At 49.2% G+C, this 17759-nt stretch overlaps 1 protein-coding gene and 1 pseudogene across 2 annotated transcripts in view; one reads left to right on the top strand and one right to left on the bottom strand.

Annotated features, from left to right (window-relative positions):
- Positions 1–17759, bottom strand: part of Srrm3 (serine/arginine repetitive matrix 3) — a 71154-nt gene that overhangs the window by 41930 nt on the left and 11465 nt on the right. The gene's annotated exons all lie outside the window — the stretch shown is intronic.
- LOC142842797 (U6 spliceosomal RNA) lies at positions 5245–5344 on the top strand (annotated as a pseudogene).

Below are 17759 nucleotides of genomic sequence, written 5' to 3' on the forward strand. Positions count from 1 at the left end.
GTCCCCCCGCCCAGGCCTGCCAACGTCAGCTCACTCATCATTCTCTTTGTCTGTGAGATGCATTCACCCCATACTCCACACTGACCTTGAACTACCAGGCATCCCAGGTTGGCTGCCCATTCACCTTACTCCTCCCTCAGCCTCCAGAGCACTACAACTTCAGGCTTTAGCCACTAGGCCGCGTTCCCAGGATGCCCTCTCCCAGACTCGTCATCAACGCTCATAGATGCCATCAACTCTCAGGAGACTTTTCTTCCCTGCTGGCTGGCACCATCCCCTGGAACCCCTTGACACTCGCTGCTGTCACTGTAGATTGGTAAGCCTAGAGTAGCCTTGGGGCTTCTGAATCCCTACTGCCAGTCAAGTGCCTACGTGAGAGGAGCTCAGTGAGAGGGACTGAAGAAGTCAAAGGCCGTTACAAAGGGCAGATGGGATAAGAACACACGGCACAGTCAGACCTGCTGTCGCCGCACTCTCCCCTTGTTCTGCCTTCTTCTTAAATTACTGTGATGGGGAGGGAAGCCAGGGTCCTCCCCATGCTTGGCAAGCTGTCTGCTCCTGAGCCACACCCCAGCCCCTCACTGGGGGATTCTAGGCAGGGGCTCTACCACTGAGCCACACCCCAGCCCCTCACTGGGGGATTCTAGGCAGATGCTCTACCACTGAGCCACACCCCAGCCCCTCACTGGGGGATTATAGGCAGGGGCTCTACCACTGATCCACACCCCAGCCCCTCACTGGGAGATTCTAGACAGGTCTCTACCACTGAGCCACGCCCCAGCCCCTCACTGAAGGACTCTAGGCAGGGGCTCTGCTGCAGAGTTGGGCTCCCAGACACTCGCAGGAATCTTATAGGAAAGCATTCTAGCACCGAGCAATGCTGCCATTTTGAAACTTCATCTCTTGCCACAATCTATTCTAAACCAGCCTCCAGCCCCTCACCCTTCCATTTGGTCTTGGCTCAGGTAGTTCAACTAGGTTAAATTTTTTGTTCTCTTCTCTACCCAAGGAGTGTCTATTCATCCTCAAATGTTACCTCCCCCTGAAAGTTTTTCAGTTCGCAGGAAATCTGAGCCACTCCCCTGCCATTTTAGTCTGAACCTCCGATATGGCACTGAGGTTCAAGTGTTTGCATCTGGTTGCCATGCCTGCCTACGGGCCCCGTAACTGGGGCACTACCCTAGCTTCTCAGAGCGGATCCCACACTCACAGTGCAGGAGGTTCCTGAGAGCTGTAGAGAGAGACTTCTGACATTTCAACCACCAGAACATATCTTTACTTTCCCTCTTTTTGGAAGTCAGATGCTTGAGATAGAATCTTGGTCTGTAGCCCTAATTGTTCTAAAATGATGTATGTAATACGGGTTGACTAACTTTCACTGATCCTCCTGCCTGCTTCAGCCTCCCAAGTGCTAGGATTACAGGCATGGGTCATTGCACCTGATTGACAGGCGTTTTCATCCCCTGCCCTTCTACACCAAAAAGTGTCTCATGTCGCCAAGGCTGCCTTTGAAAGCACGTGGAGCTGAGGATGACTTTGAACTTCTGATTCTCCTTCCTCACCACCCCGAGTTCTGGGATTAGAGGTAGGTGCCACCCATGTATGATTGGCATCATCTTATAAAGTCATGTGAGCCTCCCAAGGAGAAGGTTACACTGCACTGATGTGAGCTAAAAGGAGCACCTTTGGGGGAGGTCAACATGACCCTTCTGTGTAGGATCCTGTGGGGACTGCAGCATAAACACAGAGACACTAAAAATACTGTTTAGAATGACCCACAGGGCTAGCGGGATGGCTCATCAGGTTAACGGTGCTTACGGCCAAGACTGACGATCTGACTTTGAGCCCTGGAACCTATGCGGTGGAAGGAGAGAGCCTACAGTGCTCTCAGAGTGCCCTCTGACCTCCGCACGTGCTCTGTGGCTTGTGTGCCTGGGCACACACATACACAATGGAAGTTCATTTAAAATGCAGAATAATCAAAGATATATATGAAACATAAATAGTTGGGCATGGTGATGCATATCTGTGATCCCAGCTTGGGAGGCTAAGGTGAGGAGGTTATGAGTTCAAGGCCAGTTTGGACTACAGGAGTAAGTAAGAGACAGGGTTTGTCTCAAAACAAAACAAAAAACAAACAAAACTCCCCAAAACAAAACAGGGGCTTGGGCGATAACTCAGTGGGCAGAATGCTTGCTTTGTAGCCAGTATGACCCAAGTTGGGTCCCCAGAAGTCTCTTAAAATGTCAGGTGTACTGGTGCATACCCCACCTTGTGGGGAAGGCGGACTCAGGTAGAACTTTGGAGTTCGCTGGCCTACTTGAGCTCCGGGTCAGTGAGAAACACTTTCTCAGAAAACAAAAACAAAAACCAATCAACCAAACCAAACAAGCAAAAAACAAAACCCAAAACCCAAATTGGACACGGCCTGAAGAAATGACACAAAAGGCACATGGTGCTTATACAGACACATATTCTCTCTCTCTCTCTCTCTCTCTCTCTCTCTCTCTCTCTCTCTCTCTCTCCAAATCTGGGAATGGAGATATGGCTCAGTTGGTAGAGTCTTGCTTAGCATGTGTGAAGCCCATGGTTCCATTCCCAGGACCACATAAACCAGGTTTGGTGGTGCATGCCTGCCATTCTAGCACTTGGGAGGTGGGGGGCAGGAGGATCATAAGTTCAAGGTCACCTTGGGCTACCTAATGAGTTCTAGGATACATGACATACAACCCCATCTGAGACAAAAAAGGGGGGATGGGTGGGATACAGCTCAGTGGTTGAATGCTTACCTCGTCTTCACAAGGCTCTGAGTTAAATGCTCACACACATGAAAACATTCCAAAATCTGCAAAAATACAGTTGAAATTGGAAACATTTCTGGGCCCTAGTATTTTTGGATAAGGGAGCTATACTCTGTCTTTTGTTCTATTAATTCACCTGTATTCAAAATAGAGGTTAAATAACATAATGTGCGTAGGTGTATATTGGAGGACCACGGTGCCCATCCTGTTCCAGCATGCTTGCTTAGTGAGTGGATGGAACAGTGACGCCCTGAAGATCAAATTTCCTGAGGACACAGTCTGGAGGAGCTCACAAATATAGTCACAGTCCAAACGACCGAACAGATGGAAACAAAGGAACGAATGTGTAAAGGTAGGGAAGGATTTTGGGAAATAGTACATGTTGAATCTCGCTCCCCCCCCCCCACAACTAACTTTCTAAAATTGAAATGGGTTAGGCAGTGTTTAGAAGTAATATATTTAGGAAGCATTGAGGGATTTTCATTGATCATATACCCAATTTAAGTCAATATGACAAGGAGGATGCCAGAACTCCAAGCTATCTTCAGCTACATCAACAAAAATATTGAGAAGCCAGCAGATGAGAAGACACAGGTAGCCAGAATCACCATCGTCACACATCTGAGGGACCGCAGAGGATTCAGGTCACATTGGGCTGAGACTTCTGCTAAGAATTCTGATAGCTGTTGTCAGATTTGGCAAATAAAAACATGGGCTCCCTCGTTAAATAAAATTTGAATTTCATGAAGTTCATATTTGGGACAGGCTTCTAAAAATTATTCATTGTTTCTCTGAAGTTCAGATCTAATTGGGTGCCCTGTATTTTATATGTCAATCAACCTGTGATACATCTGAGATCCAAATCTCGGGAGGTGAGATTATTATAGTTCCCTAGGTGATGCACTTTTGTTTTTTTCCCCTCTCTTTCTTTCTTTCTTTTGACAGAGCCTCACTACATAGCCAAGCGTGGCCTGAAACTCTCTCTTTTAAGATAAAAAAATTTGAAACTGAGTCTCAAGTGTCCAGGTTGTCCTTGAACTAATGATTGCAGCCAAGGATGATCTTGAACTTCTGCTCCTCCTGCCTCCGTCTTCCAAGTGCCAGACAGATTTTTTTTTTCTCTAGAACTTTTGATCTTTCTGCCTTACAGGTTCAAGCCACAACCTCTGGCTTTTCCTTCTAAGTTGTGGCCATGAATGAAGGTTTGGGGAATACTACCTCAGGACATAATGGCTTGCAAACAGCACGAGCTGTCTTTAATATTGGCAGTCTGTTGTCGGGGGAGTTTCTGTCCTGCCCAGTTCCCACAGTCGTTAGGTCCCAAAGAATCACACAGAGGTCTACATTAGTTATAAACTGATTGTGCTATTAGCTCAGGCTTCTTATTAACTCTTATAACTTATATTAGCCCATTATTCTAGTATATGTTAGCCACATGGCTTGGTACCTTTTTTAGTGGGGCGGGTCACATCTTCCTTCTTCTGTGGCTGGGCAGGACTGCAGAGGAATGGGCTTCCCTCTTTCCAGAATTTTCCTGTCCTCATTGACCCGCCTCTACTTCCTATCTGGTTGTCCTGCCTGGCTCTTGGCCAATCAGCATTTATTTAAAACACAATTGACAGAATATAGACAATCGTCCCACACCAGCAGTCAGCAGTGTTTGTTCTAGTTTGGACATGAAGGGTATTCGGAGCTCCTGGACATCAAGGGAAGATTCTCTGAGAGTGTCACTCTTGGCTTAATTTTGGAGCCCCATAACAGGGTAGCAAAGCAGCAGAGGGCTGAGGAAGTGGCTCAGTAGGTAGAGTGCTTGCTTAGCCTGTGGGAAACCCTGCCTTTGATCCTCGGCCACCACATAAGCCAACCAAGATGCTCCACACCAGCTGCGTTGCTTGCCTGTTACCGTCAGCACTCAGGAGGTGGAGGCAGAAAGACCAGAAGTCTGAGCTCATCTACAGAGCTACAGAGTGAGTTCAAGTGGGTCTGGGCTACATGTGACCGACCCTATTGCAAAACAACATAGGGAAAAAAAAATCCATCAGAGTGAGCAAAGTCCTCGAGTGTTTGAGGAAGACCCAGGGAGGTTGAGGACAAACTCAGGGCAGGCTAGAGAGTCTTTGGAAGAGTTCACAGAGGTTCCAAACCATCCAACTCCTCCCCACAGCCTCCCTCCCACCCTGCCCTTTGCTGGTCTCAGCAAACTGCTCTCTTCTTTGCCATCAGGACTTCAGGACCACGGACAGAGCACACGTCGCAGGCGGAGTGGGCATACGCGGTTGAGGGGAGAGTTAGGAGTATGTTTTTTTGTACCTAGGACTTTCTTGCTTAGTTGGAACAGAACTTACCCTGCCTTTCCCTTCCCCTGCCTGCTGGAGATTTCCATACGCAGGGGGACTCTCAGGATCCGAGACCTCAATGCTCTCAAGTGTGCAAGTTTCCATGCTTGCTTCAGCAGCACATATACCAAAATTGGAACGATACAGAGATTAGCATGGCCCTTACCCAGAGGGATTTTTTTAAAGCTTGAACTTAGTTTTATTTTTAACTAATTTTTTTTAAATATTTATTTATTATATTATGTGTATATTACATTCCTTCCACGTGTGCCTGCAAGCCAGGAGGGGGTGCCAGGTCTCATTATAGATGGCTGTAAGCCACCCATGTGGTTGCTGGGAATTGAACTCAGGACCTCTGGAAGAGCAGTCAGTGCTCTTAACCTCTGAGCCATCTCTCCAGCCCTTAACTAATTTTTTTTGTACTGGGTATTGAACTCAGGATTTTGTACATAGTTCTTCTACCTATTAGTCATACCCTAGTCACTGAGTCACACCCTCAGTCCCTCACTGGGGGAATTCTAGGCAGGTTCTCTACCACTAAGCCACACTCCAGCCCCTTCACTGGGGGACTCTAGGCAGGTGCTCTACCACGGAGCCACACCCCAGCCCCTCACTGGGGGACTCTAGGCAGGTGCTCTACCACGGAGCCACACCCCAGCCCCTCACTGGGGGACTCTAGGCAGGTGCTCTACCACGGAGCCACACTCCAGCCCCTTCACTGGGGGACTCTAGGCAGGTGCTCTACCACTGAACCACACCCCAGCCCCTCACTGGGGGATTCTAGGCAGGTGCTCTACCACTAAGCCACACTCCAGCCCCTCACTGGGGGATTCTAGGCAGGGGCTCCACCACGGAGCCACACCCCAGCCCCTCACTGGGGGACTCTAGGCAGGTGCTCTACCACTGAGCCACACCCCAGCCCCTCACTGGAAGACTATGCAGGTACTGCAGACTCTATCTTGAATTCTAGCAGACTTCAGCCTAGTTGATGAGGGGAAGTTAAGTTGCTCTGGGACGTAGTTTTTCCAGTCTGTAGAATGAGGCTGTTATCTAGTAGCTGGGTGAGATCATTCCTCCTTTCTTTTTTTCTCAGGGATAGGCTTGCAATAAAGGGGGAACTGAAGCCACACCCCATCCCCTCCTCCTAATATAACAGCAAACACTGTCCAGGGAGAGTGTGCTTTTGTCTGCAATGGTCAGGGAAGCTGTTGACTGAATGATGGCCAGGTGTGGCTGCAATCCCAGAATTCAGGAGACTGAGGGAGGAGTATGAGAATTCCAATGCCAGCCTGAGATATACAGTGAAATGAAGGACATCTTGGGCAGCTTATTATGGGATCCTGTCTCAACAACTTCAAAATAAAATGCTTGACAAGGCAGTGCATGCCTGTAATCCCAGTACTTGGGAGATGGAGGCAGGAGGACCAAAGGTCCAAGAGTGTCTTTGACTATACAACACTTTGAAGCCAGCTTGGACTACATGAAACATCAAACAAAGAAATAAACAAGGAAACCAGTTAGAAATGGGGAGGGGCTCAGTGGATAAAAGGGCTTGTCACACCAGCCTGAGGCCGCAAGTTCGATCCCTGGAATCCACATAAAGGTGGAAGGAAAGAATCAATTCCATAAAGGTGATCTGTGGTCCTAGCACATCCCCATCATATACACAATAAAAATAACATGGCTATTGAGTAGGGGTGGGGTAGAATACACACACACACACACACACACACACACACACACATATACTTGATGTGGGATTCTCCTCTGCATGCTATGAATATGTTTTATACCACTGGTTAATAAAGAAGCTGCTTTGGCCTATGGCAGGGCAGAATACAGGTAGGTGAGAAAACTAAACTGAATGTAGGGAGAAAGAAGGCAGAGTCAGAGCGATGCCATGTAGCCACCAAAGGAGAAAGACGCTAGAGACTTATGGGTAAGCCAGAGCCTCGTGGCAATACATAGATTAATAGAAATGGGTTAATTTAAGAGATAAGAACTAGCTAGAAATACGCCTGAGCCATCTGCCAAACAGTGTTGTAATTAATATAGTTTCTGTGTGATTATTCGGGTCTGGGCAGCCAGGAAACAAAAGTACTGATTCTGTTTATGTATATTGTCAGAGACGTGCTTGGTGCGTCTGGTGGTTAACCAAACGTAATGAAATTCCCCAAGGTTCAACAACATTTTGTCAACGTGTTTTATCAAGCTGGCAAAGAGAGCCATCTCCATCACCATCGCGGTGGATCACTCGCGTTCCTAAGGGCAGAGTCCTGTCAGCTCCTCCCCTCATGCTATGGGAACCCTCAGCTTCTGCAGCCTGGGATCAGAGAATGGCACAGAGCAGCAGCCACAGTGGCTGGTGCCTCCACTGTGATCCCTGCCCATGATGGCGCCATAGAGGTCAGGACTACAACGCCCTGAGCCTTGGAATCTGTCCTTCAAAGTTACCCATGGCGTGGTTGCTCTAGCGCCCTCTAGAGGAAAATCCAGAAACGAAGGATGGAAAGGAGATGTTTAAACCGCTGTCTTTGTGGGGTTTGGTGAGGGTGAATTGGAATGAGTGAAGACTGGCAAGATGGTGGGAGCTCTTCCTGGAGGAGTGTGACTCCCCCTTCTCTTTCTCATTTTAAAAGCTGCATTTATCGTGTGTGTGTGTGTGTGTGTGTGTGTGTGTGTGTGTGTGAGCGCGCGCGCGCATGTGCGTGTGAGCGCTTTCACCGTGGCACAAATGCGGAGGCCAGAGGACAACTTGGGAGAGTTTGTACTTTCCTTCCACCATGTGGGCCCTGGGAATTGAACGCTGGTTGTCAGGCTTGCTGGGAAGTGCCTTTACCATCTTGCTGATGTCTCTCTTTTCTTTTTTGACGGGGTCTCGTGTAGCTCAGGCTGGACTCAAACTGTCTATGTAGCCAAGGATAACCTTGAAATTCTGGTCATCCCATCTCCACTTCCCAAGTGCTCGGATCACAGCTTCATACAAGATAGGCAAACAGTCTACCAGCTGAGCTACATCCCAGCCCTGCTTTTCCCCACCCCTCTTTCCATGCTAATTCGCTTTTGGCACAGGGTCTGGCTATGTATCTCCGGCTGACCTTGGACATGCAAGTTTTCTGCTTTGGACTCTAGAGCACTGAAATTACAGGTATGTGCTATCACCCAGCCCCTTTGTCTGTAAAATGGGGCTTAACGTAAGTCCTTCCTCTCAAAGAGGTTATGAAGAGCAAAGAAACTCATCTGTGTATAATTTATGTGCCTGCTAGCTGTGGACACCTACAGTCCCAGTCCGTGGGAGGCTGAAGCAGTAAGTCCATGAGTTCAAGTTCAGCCTGTGATATATGGTGAGTTCCAGGACAGACTGGGCTGCTGTACAGTGAGACCGTGTCTCTGTCTCAAAACAAACAAACAAATAAACAAACATGCGTACATTGATGGGGATGTCGCTTAGTACCATGCAAAAAGCCCTGGTTTTGATTTCCAGCAGAAACCAAGTGTGGTGTCCCCAAACTTGCAACCCAAGCATTCAGGAGAACAAAGTGTTCAACACCATTCTCAGCAACAGAGGGAATTTGGAGCCACCCTGGGCTATATGAGATGCTGAGCTATGGAGAAGGAGAGGAGGAAAAAGGGAAGGGGAGGAGGGAGGAGACGCCACAGTGAGCAGCAAGAGCTGGAAGCCAGGAGAAGCTGGCATCTCCCGGCAGTGAGAGGGTTACAGTGGCTTCCTCCCAGCCGCCTTGGTGTCTCTGGGGAAGAGTTGGAGCTGCTGTTTGTTACCCAACCCTCCAGAAGACACTGCTGCAGCTGGGAGGAAAAGACCAAACTGCTTCCTTTCAATTATTCAGCGACTGGAGCTTCCTGGGGCCCCTGCTGGAGCCGGAGGAAAATCTTGGTGGGAGCTTCTTCCACTAGGGCACCTGGGCTGGAGCCAAGGTGGGACCTGGGGGAGAGATAGGCAGCCTGGTTTGTGCAGTGCTGGGACCTCAGTGCTGTGCCTTGACAGCCGGCCTCATGGTCCCTTCTCCTGCCCTCCTCTGTTCAGTCCAGACCTCTGTCTAACCACCTGGGCTGGGCCAGGGTTTGGCCCCACCCCTTCCCTGCAGCTTCAGTCTCTGCTGTTGAATACGGATGATCAGATGATCGGATGATCATGCATAGCCTAGGAGAAGCATAGGCTGTCCTGAGAGTATGTGGGTTTGGGCAACCTGTCCAGAGATAGGCTAGCTCCCGTCTCCCCTGCTATGTTCTGCACTATTCGGAACCACCAGCCGATACCATTCCTTGTGTCTGGAATGCCCCACCTTCCATTCATTCTGCCAAAGTGGGCAATGTCACCTCTTCTCTGAAGCCTCCAGTGACTTTCTAAAATATGTCCTCCTGGGGGATGTGCCTCTGGGGCCACCTTTTGGCTTCTGCTCTTGATCTGCTGTGCTCTATCTCTGGCTGAGTGGCAGGCATATTTGCTTGTCTGTTTATGTGTTATTTATTGTCTTGTGTAGCTCAGGCTGGCCTTGAACTCCTGATTCTTCGGCCTCTCCCTCCTGAGTGCTGAGGTTACAAGAGTTAATCAACACACCCAGTGTCAGCTGTACTCAGAATCAAACCCAGGGCTCTGTGCACGCTGCCGCTACCAGCCAAGCCACATCCCCAGCCCTGTTTTTGAGATAGTGTCTCACTAGGTAACCCTGGCTAGCCTGGGATTCACTTTGTAGACCAGGCTGGCCTCGAACTCACAGAGCTCTACCAGCCTCTGCCTCTCAACTGCTGGGATTAGAGATGTGTGCCACCATACCTAATTTCCTATTTTGGACTTGACTCATGATTCGTGTGTCTCAGTCTCTTATGTGTTGGGATTACAGACATACACTGCAATGCCCAGCTTGGTCGAGATCTCTCTAAGAATGGTTAGTCAGTCTATCTTCCTGTTCTTAGTCTGGTAGGGGCCTTCACACAGGGCAGCCAGCTGTGGCCATCTCAGTGCCTGGAGGTGGAGGCAGGAGGATCAGTAGTTTGAGGTCAGCCTTGGCTACACAGTGAGTTCAAGATCTACTCATGCTGCATGAGACCTTATGTCAAAATAAACGAATGAAGCCAAAATCCAACCTGGGGCAGGCAAATGGCTTAGTGGGGGAGGCTGCTTGCCACCAAGGCTGAGGACCTGAGTTCAGCCCCCAACACACACGGTGGGAGAGAGAACTGACTCCTGTAAGTTGTCCTCTGACCTCTGCATGTGTGTGTCATGGTACACACCAACTAACTAACTGGCGAACTAACTATAAGAAAAATCTAGCCCGTGGGGCTGGAGAAACGGCGTAGCAGTTAAGTGCACTGGCTGCTCTTCCCGAGGACAAGGGTTCAAGTCTCAGTACCCACATGGTGGCTCACAACTCTCCGTAACTCCAAGATCCAAGATCTGACACCCTCACACAGACATACATGCAGGCAAGACACCAATGCACATTAAAGAAAGAAGGAAGGAAGGGAGGAAGGAAATGAATGAATAAAGAAATCAGGCTGTGCTTGCAGTGGTAGGGAACTCACTTCCTGTGTGTTACCACTGTCACCTGTCATCTCCAGGGACTTCAGCGGAAGCTGTCCTTAGTCCTTGCTCCCAACGTCCAGTCTGCATACTTCTGACGCTTGTGTCATCCCGTCACAAGGCCGGGAAGCCGGCCCAGCGTCTGAATGAGACAGGAAGGACTTGTCTTCTAGCCAAGCTCCTCCCCCTATTCTAGAGCTTCCAACTTGAATCTCAGAGCAGAAGCTGAGACGGCAGATTCCCAGAGCCAAGGTGGCCTCTGCTATGTGCTTGTCGAGGAGAAACTACAGTCTGGGTCACACAACCCAAGTGACCCCAGTGCAGATGACCGAAGTCCAGGATTTGCCATACAGAGCTTCATATGGGACAGACCCCACCACGCCAGGAGTTCAGACGAGCATCATCAACCAGGGGCGACAGATACTCTACACTCCAGGCTTACAGACCCTGGAATAGACCAGAACAGGCAATACTGCTCTTGAACCCCACACAGACCCCCCCAAATCAGCAGACAGCTATTGAAACCAGAGCTGGGGGGCTGGAGAGATGGCTCAGCGGTTAAGAGCATTGCCTGCTCTTCCAAAGGTCCTGAGTTCAATTCCCAGCAACCACGTGGTGGCTCACAACCATCTGTAATGAGGTCTGGTGCCCTCTTCTGGCCTGCAGGCATACAGACAGAACATTGTATACATAATAAATAAATAAATAAATATAAAAAAAAAAAGAAACCAGAGCTGGGGGCTTAGGGTGTGGCTTGGTTGCTACTGCGCTTGTCTAGCATGCACAAAGCCTTGGGTTCCATCTCCAACACAGCATTACATCACTTGTGATCCCAGCACTTGAGAGGTAGAGGCAGGAGGATTAGCGTTTCAAGGTCACCCTCAGAAGGCAAGTAAAGGCACTCACTTCCAAGCCTGAGTTTGGTTCCCCAGAGCCCACATGGTACAAAGGAGAGAAGTGACTCTCATTCTCTAACCTCCGCAAATGCGCCTTGAGGTAATCCTCAGCTGTACAGGCAGTACAAGGCCAGCATTGAAAAATGAGATCCTATCTTGGCTTGGTGGTGGATTAAGGTGCACACCTTTAATCCCAGCACTCGGGAGGCAGAGGCATGCAGATCTCTGTGAGCTCGAGGCCAGCCTGTAAGAACTAGTTCCAGGATAGCTAGGGCTATTACACAGAGAAACACTGTCTTGAAAAAAAAAAAAGAAAAAAAATGTGATCCTATCTCAAAAATAAAATAAAATAAAGGGTTAGAGAAATGGTTTAATTGGCAAAATGTATGGGAAACTCCCATCTCAGATGTGGAGCTGGAACCGTGGCTCAGCAGTTAAAAGCATTTCCAGGCCTTCCAGAGGACCAGAGTTCTGTTCCCAGCACCCTGAAGGGCAGTACACAACCACATGCAACTCCAGCACCAGAGTATCCAGTGCCTCCAAGTGTCCAGTGCTTTCTGGCCTCCGAGGGCATCCACACACCTGTGCATGCACACAAACCAATTGAAAAGGTCTTAAGGAGAAAAGCTGGACATGGGTGCCGGGCATGGTGGCGCATGCCTTTAATCCCAGCACTCAGGAGGCAGAGGCAGGCAGATCTCTGAGTTTGAAGCTAGCCTGGTCTACAGAGTGAGTTACAAAACAGTCAGGACTACACAGAGAAACCCTGTCTCAAAAAACAAAAACAAATAAGCAACAAACAAAAATGCAAAACCAGGTAGTGTGCATTTGCGATCCCTGGTGAGTCCCTGGTGCTTCCTGCCCAGCTAGACTGCCTGAGCCCCAGGGTCAGGAAGGCCCTGCTTTTAAAATAAAGAGGGTGCCATGTGAGAAACAAAATTTAGACTGTCATCTAGCCCCATACACAAGTGCACAAAATGTGTGTGCGCACACACACACATACCTGCACATACCACACATGCACATTTCAGACATGCACACTTGTACATACCATAATAAACACATGCACAAACCATTCACACTTGCACATACCTTCACATACCACATACACACCTGCACATACCACACACACACCTGCACATACTACATACACACCTGCACATGCCATTCACACTTGCACATACCTTCACATACCACATACACACCTGCACATACCACACACCACACACACACCTGCACATACCACAAACACATCTGCACATACCATACACACACCTGCACACACCACATACACACCTGCACATACCATATATACACCCGCACATACCACATACACACCTGCACATACCACACACACACCTGCACATACCACACACACACCTGCACATACCACACACACACCTGCACATACCACACACACACCTGCACATACCACACACACACCTGCACATACCACACACACACCTGCACATACCACACACACACCTGCACATACCACACACACACCTGCACATACCACACACACACCTGCACATACCACACACACCTGCACATACCACATACACACCTGCACATACCACATACACACCTGCACATACCACATACACACCTGCACATACCACACACCACACACACCTGCACATACCATATACACACCTGCACATACCACATACACACCTGCACATACCACAAACACATCTGCACATACCATACACACACATGCACATACCACATACACACCTGCACATACCACATACACACCTGCACATACCACATACACACCTGCACATACCACACACCACACACACCTGCACATACCACATACACATCTGCACATACCACACATACACCTGCACATATCATACATACCTGCACATACCGTACACACACACACACACACACACACCTGCACATACCATACATACCTGCACATACTGTACACACACACCTGCAAATACCACACACACCTGCACATACCGTACACACACACCTACACATACCACACACATACACCTGCACATACCACACACACACACCTGCTAATACCACACACGCACACCTGTACATACCACACACACACCTGCTAATACCATACCTGCACACCTGCACATACCACACACATACCTGCACATTCCACAATACATCCCTGCACATACCACAATACACCCCTGCACATACCACACACGTACGTGCACATGCCACACACATACCTGCACATATCACACACACTGAACAAACAAACAAATATATAAATAAGTGGAAGTTGTTGGGAGGTGATGTGTCAACTCTGAAGCTATTGGTAGGAGAGGCGAGTACTGGCCAGACAGCTGGTGTCTTCCTTTGGAGAGAGTGTTGGTGGAGTCTGGGGCAGATGCTGCCTCCATCCACATAACCTCACTATGGAAAATTCCCTCTATTGACTTGCTTCTAATCAGACAGGCTGCCCTGGGCATCTCCCTCAGGTTCCTGCTGGGCCAGCTGAGATCAAAGAGAGAGCCAAAGAGAGTTGGGCTGGGGGCTGGAGCATCGCCTGCCTTTCCTATTGATCCAGATGCGACTCTCGTTGCTAGGCAACAGCCTCCAGTTTCTCCCGGTCCTTCCTCCCCCAGGGGCGGCAAGATTGGGCAGTAAAGGGAGTAAGAGACAGAAAGAGACATCACGTTCGTTCCCTGTGTCTTTCCACACTAACGATCTCTGTAATCAAGCCTGGAGTCCTCTTCCTGCTGGGGAAGCACTTCTGTGCCGGGAACTCCATTTTCTCACCAAATAGACCCCTTTATCTTGCCACACATTTATATGCATCTCTGGTTACTAAAAATCCACACACTCACTGCACCAAACGGGGGGGAGGGGGGAATGTAGTCTTCTAGGAAGACCAGAGACTCACCACGAAGGTTCAGAGATGGGGAGGGGAGAGATGAAAGGGTCAATAGAAAAATCAAGGCAAGACTCGGGCTCAAGCAGGGGTGGACACATCTGTAATCCCAGAATTTGGGAGGTGGAGGTCAGAGCGTCAAGACCGCGGTCCCAATAAGGCAAATTCACACAAAAGAGAAAATTCACTGAAACGAGATTGCAGGCTCTTGCGTCCTTCCTCTGCTTTCCACTTGGATTTGATGATTTGATTTGGGGAAAAAGTCTCTGAAGACAAATTCACACTCGCATTTTTGAGTGGGCTGACTTTTTTTTTCCTCCCTTCTTAAAACGTGGGATGAATTTCATAGTAATTTTTCTTGTTGTTGTTTCAAGTGCTGTAATCTAAAACAGCAAGTCATGTTTTTTCAACAGGCATCGAAATGCACTGTGGGCTTGGGGGGCTGAAATTGTCCAAACAACGCAAATCAGCCCCTGTCATCACAGCTCCTTCTTTGCACATTTTATCAGCTCTATTCTGCTCATCTTTCCTCAGGTTTTATTTTTTGGTGTTTCATGACAGGGTCTCTCTGTGTAGTCCTGGCTGCCCTAGAACTCACTCTGTAGACCAGATTGGCCTCAAGCTCAGAAATCCGACTGTCTCTGCCTCCCAGGGATTAAAGGCATGCACCACCATCTCCCAATGACTTGGCTTTATTCTTTTTTTTTCACTTTTCTGGGTTTTTAAAAAAGTTGGGTGTGTGTGGCACACTCCAGCAGTTGTTATATGGTGACCTACTTATAGCGTATTTAGAATTAGGTCTCTCTTCAGGAGGACTTCCCTTACGGATGGGGGAAGGAGAGTTTTCCTCTTTCCCTTGGTTCCTTTTTATTTTGTTTTATTTTTTAGTTCGTGCACATTCCAGTGAAGGTTTGCCAGTGGAGGCCACAGATCAACCCCAGACACCATTCCTCAGGAGCTGTCCACCCTGGTTTGTATTTTTATTTTTTAATTAATTTTTTGGGGTTTTTGTTTGTTTGTTTTTCAAGACAGGGTTTCTCTGTGTAACAGACTTGGCTGTCCCAGAACTCACTCTGTAGACCAGGCTGTCCTTGAACTCACAGAAATCTGCCTGCCTCTGCTTCCTGAGTGCTGGAATTAAAGATACGAGTCACCAAACCTGGCCTACCTTGGTTTTTGAGATGGGCCCTTCACGGGGAATACAGCTCATCAACAAAGCTAGGTTTGCTGGGCAGTGAGCCCCAGAGATCCTCCTGTTTCCATCTCCCTTACGCTGGAGTCACAATTATGCCCTGCCACGCCCAGCTTTGGCCATCAAATTCAGGCTCACACATGTGTAGCAAGCACTTTACAGACAGATCCATCCCCCAGAGGCCCTCCCCACTCCCCCACTCCCCCCAGCCCCGGCTGTTTCTTTCAAACCTTTTCTTTCTTTGATAGGCTGTGTCCCTCTGCAGCCCAGGCTAGCCTCAAACTATGTAACCCAGGAGGTCACTGAGCTTGTGACCGTCATGCCTCAGCCTCCCAACCACCATCCCCAGATATCAAACCTTTTTTGTTTCGTTTTATCTGAAGCTGGAGGATGCTTTTGTTACAATGTTGAGAGAGAATGAAAACCACTACAGGGCAGGCAGGCTCATGGCCCCGCAGCTGTTGGCGTGGGGGTGGAGAAGAGGAAGGAAAAATGGCGAGGAGCAGGGGGAAACCGTGCTCAGACATGGGCTGGTGTATCAGAGAGAAAGGGAGAAAGAGCAACACAAGAACTTATTTTCTGAGCTCTAACTCATAAAGCAGGCAGCCTCAGCCAGGCTGCGTGGTAGAGGTGCCATACGCAGCTGCCTCAAACCATTTAAAAAATGAATTGATTAAAAGATTGTGTGCTCACACACACACACACGCACACACACTCACACACACACAGACACACACATGCCATAGCAAACACACGGATGTCATCTGACAGCCTGGAGGATCCAGTTTTGCCCTTCCACTGTGTGAGTCCCAGGGGCTTGAACTCAGGCCATGTCGGGCTTGGTGACAAGGAATTTTACCCATTGAGCCATCTCACCAGCCCCAAGCCCTTTCTTAAACATCCAAGGGAGAAGAGACCACCAAAGCACTCAAAAGCTCAGCAGGCTACCCTGGAGGGGCTCGGACAGACCCAGGACGGTTGCTGGAAGCCCTTGGTCCCAGCCTTGCCTGCCACCTGCTCAGTCTCAGCTCTAGAGCATTCTGACAGTTTCTTCCGAGACCTCTGCCCAGTGCTTGACACACACTTCAACTCTGAGAGGCATGGCTTTTCAGGGTCCTTGACAAATGGTAACCAATTAATGTCAATTAATCTGATTATCCTAAATAGTTAATTAAGCAGTTAATTAACAGCATCGTTGACAATAACCCATGGATCCCTCGGGGATGGAAAGTGGGGCTATGAAGGAGGCCCTTGATTCTCTGGGAAGGAAGGGGTGAGTCTCTTGATGTCACGCTGGGGGAGATGGGTACTCATGCCTTCCTATGCCTGCCTTTCTTGCTTTGCCATCAACAAGGAATCTCCGTCACCACTTGGGAACCGACTCGTGCAGTGAGCTCTGCCTAGACCCTGACCAGGGTGGAAGGGTGATAATGAGCTGGGTCTACAAGCACAGGTCTGTCATCCCCAGAGACCAATAGCTTCAGGCCTGCCTGGGCAACTTGGTGAGTCTGTCTGCAAGTCAAAAGCAAAAGGAGTGAGGAGGATGTAGCTCAGTGGAAGAGCTCCTGCTTAGAATCCCTTCATGAGGGTCTAGGGCTGCTGCTCAGAGGGTGGTCACTTGTTCAGCATGCACAAGGTCCTGGGGTCAGTTCCCAGTAGAGGGGACTTCTGTGGGAGAGGCCAGGAGAGGAAGGGAAATTGCATCTGTCTGGCTAAGGTTCCAGAGCCGACTCTCTGTGTCTGATGCCTCCTCCTTCCCAGAACACGTGCCTCATAGCTTATCACCTTCACCAGGGCCATGGACTCCTCAAGTTGCACAGTAGCCTGGATGGGAATGGCCAGCCTCCAGGCCCCTCAGAAGAGGAGGGAACGCGCCACCCTAATGTCAACCTATGCAGCATGGGGACCTTTGACAACGACACATGGCTCAGGTCCTTGCCTTTAAATGGCACCGAGCCCAAGCACCTGGGTCTGAGCCGAGGCCCATGCCTCGGTTTCCCTCAGGTGGAAACCCCTACTTTGTAGGGTGTTGTGAGGATGAGAGGGATGCATGAACCCAGGCGGCAGAGCCTGGCACCTGGGAAATGCAGAACAGGGAACCAATAAGAATGAAGAAT

Source organism: Microtus pennsylvanicus, chromosome 1 (genome assembly GCF_037038515.1).
Source record: "Microtus pennsylvanicus isolate mMicPen1 chromosome 1, mMicPen1.hap1, whole genome shotgun sequence".
Taxonomy (NCBI): domain Eukaryota; kingdom Metazoa; phylum Chordata; class Mammalia; order Rodentia; family Cricetidae; genus Microtus; species Microtus pennsylvanicus.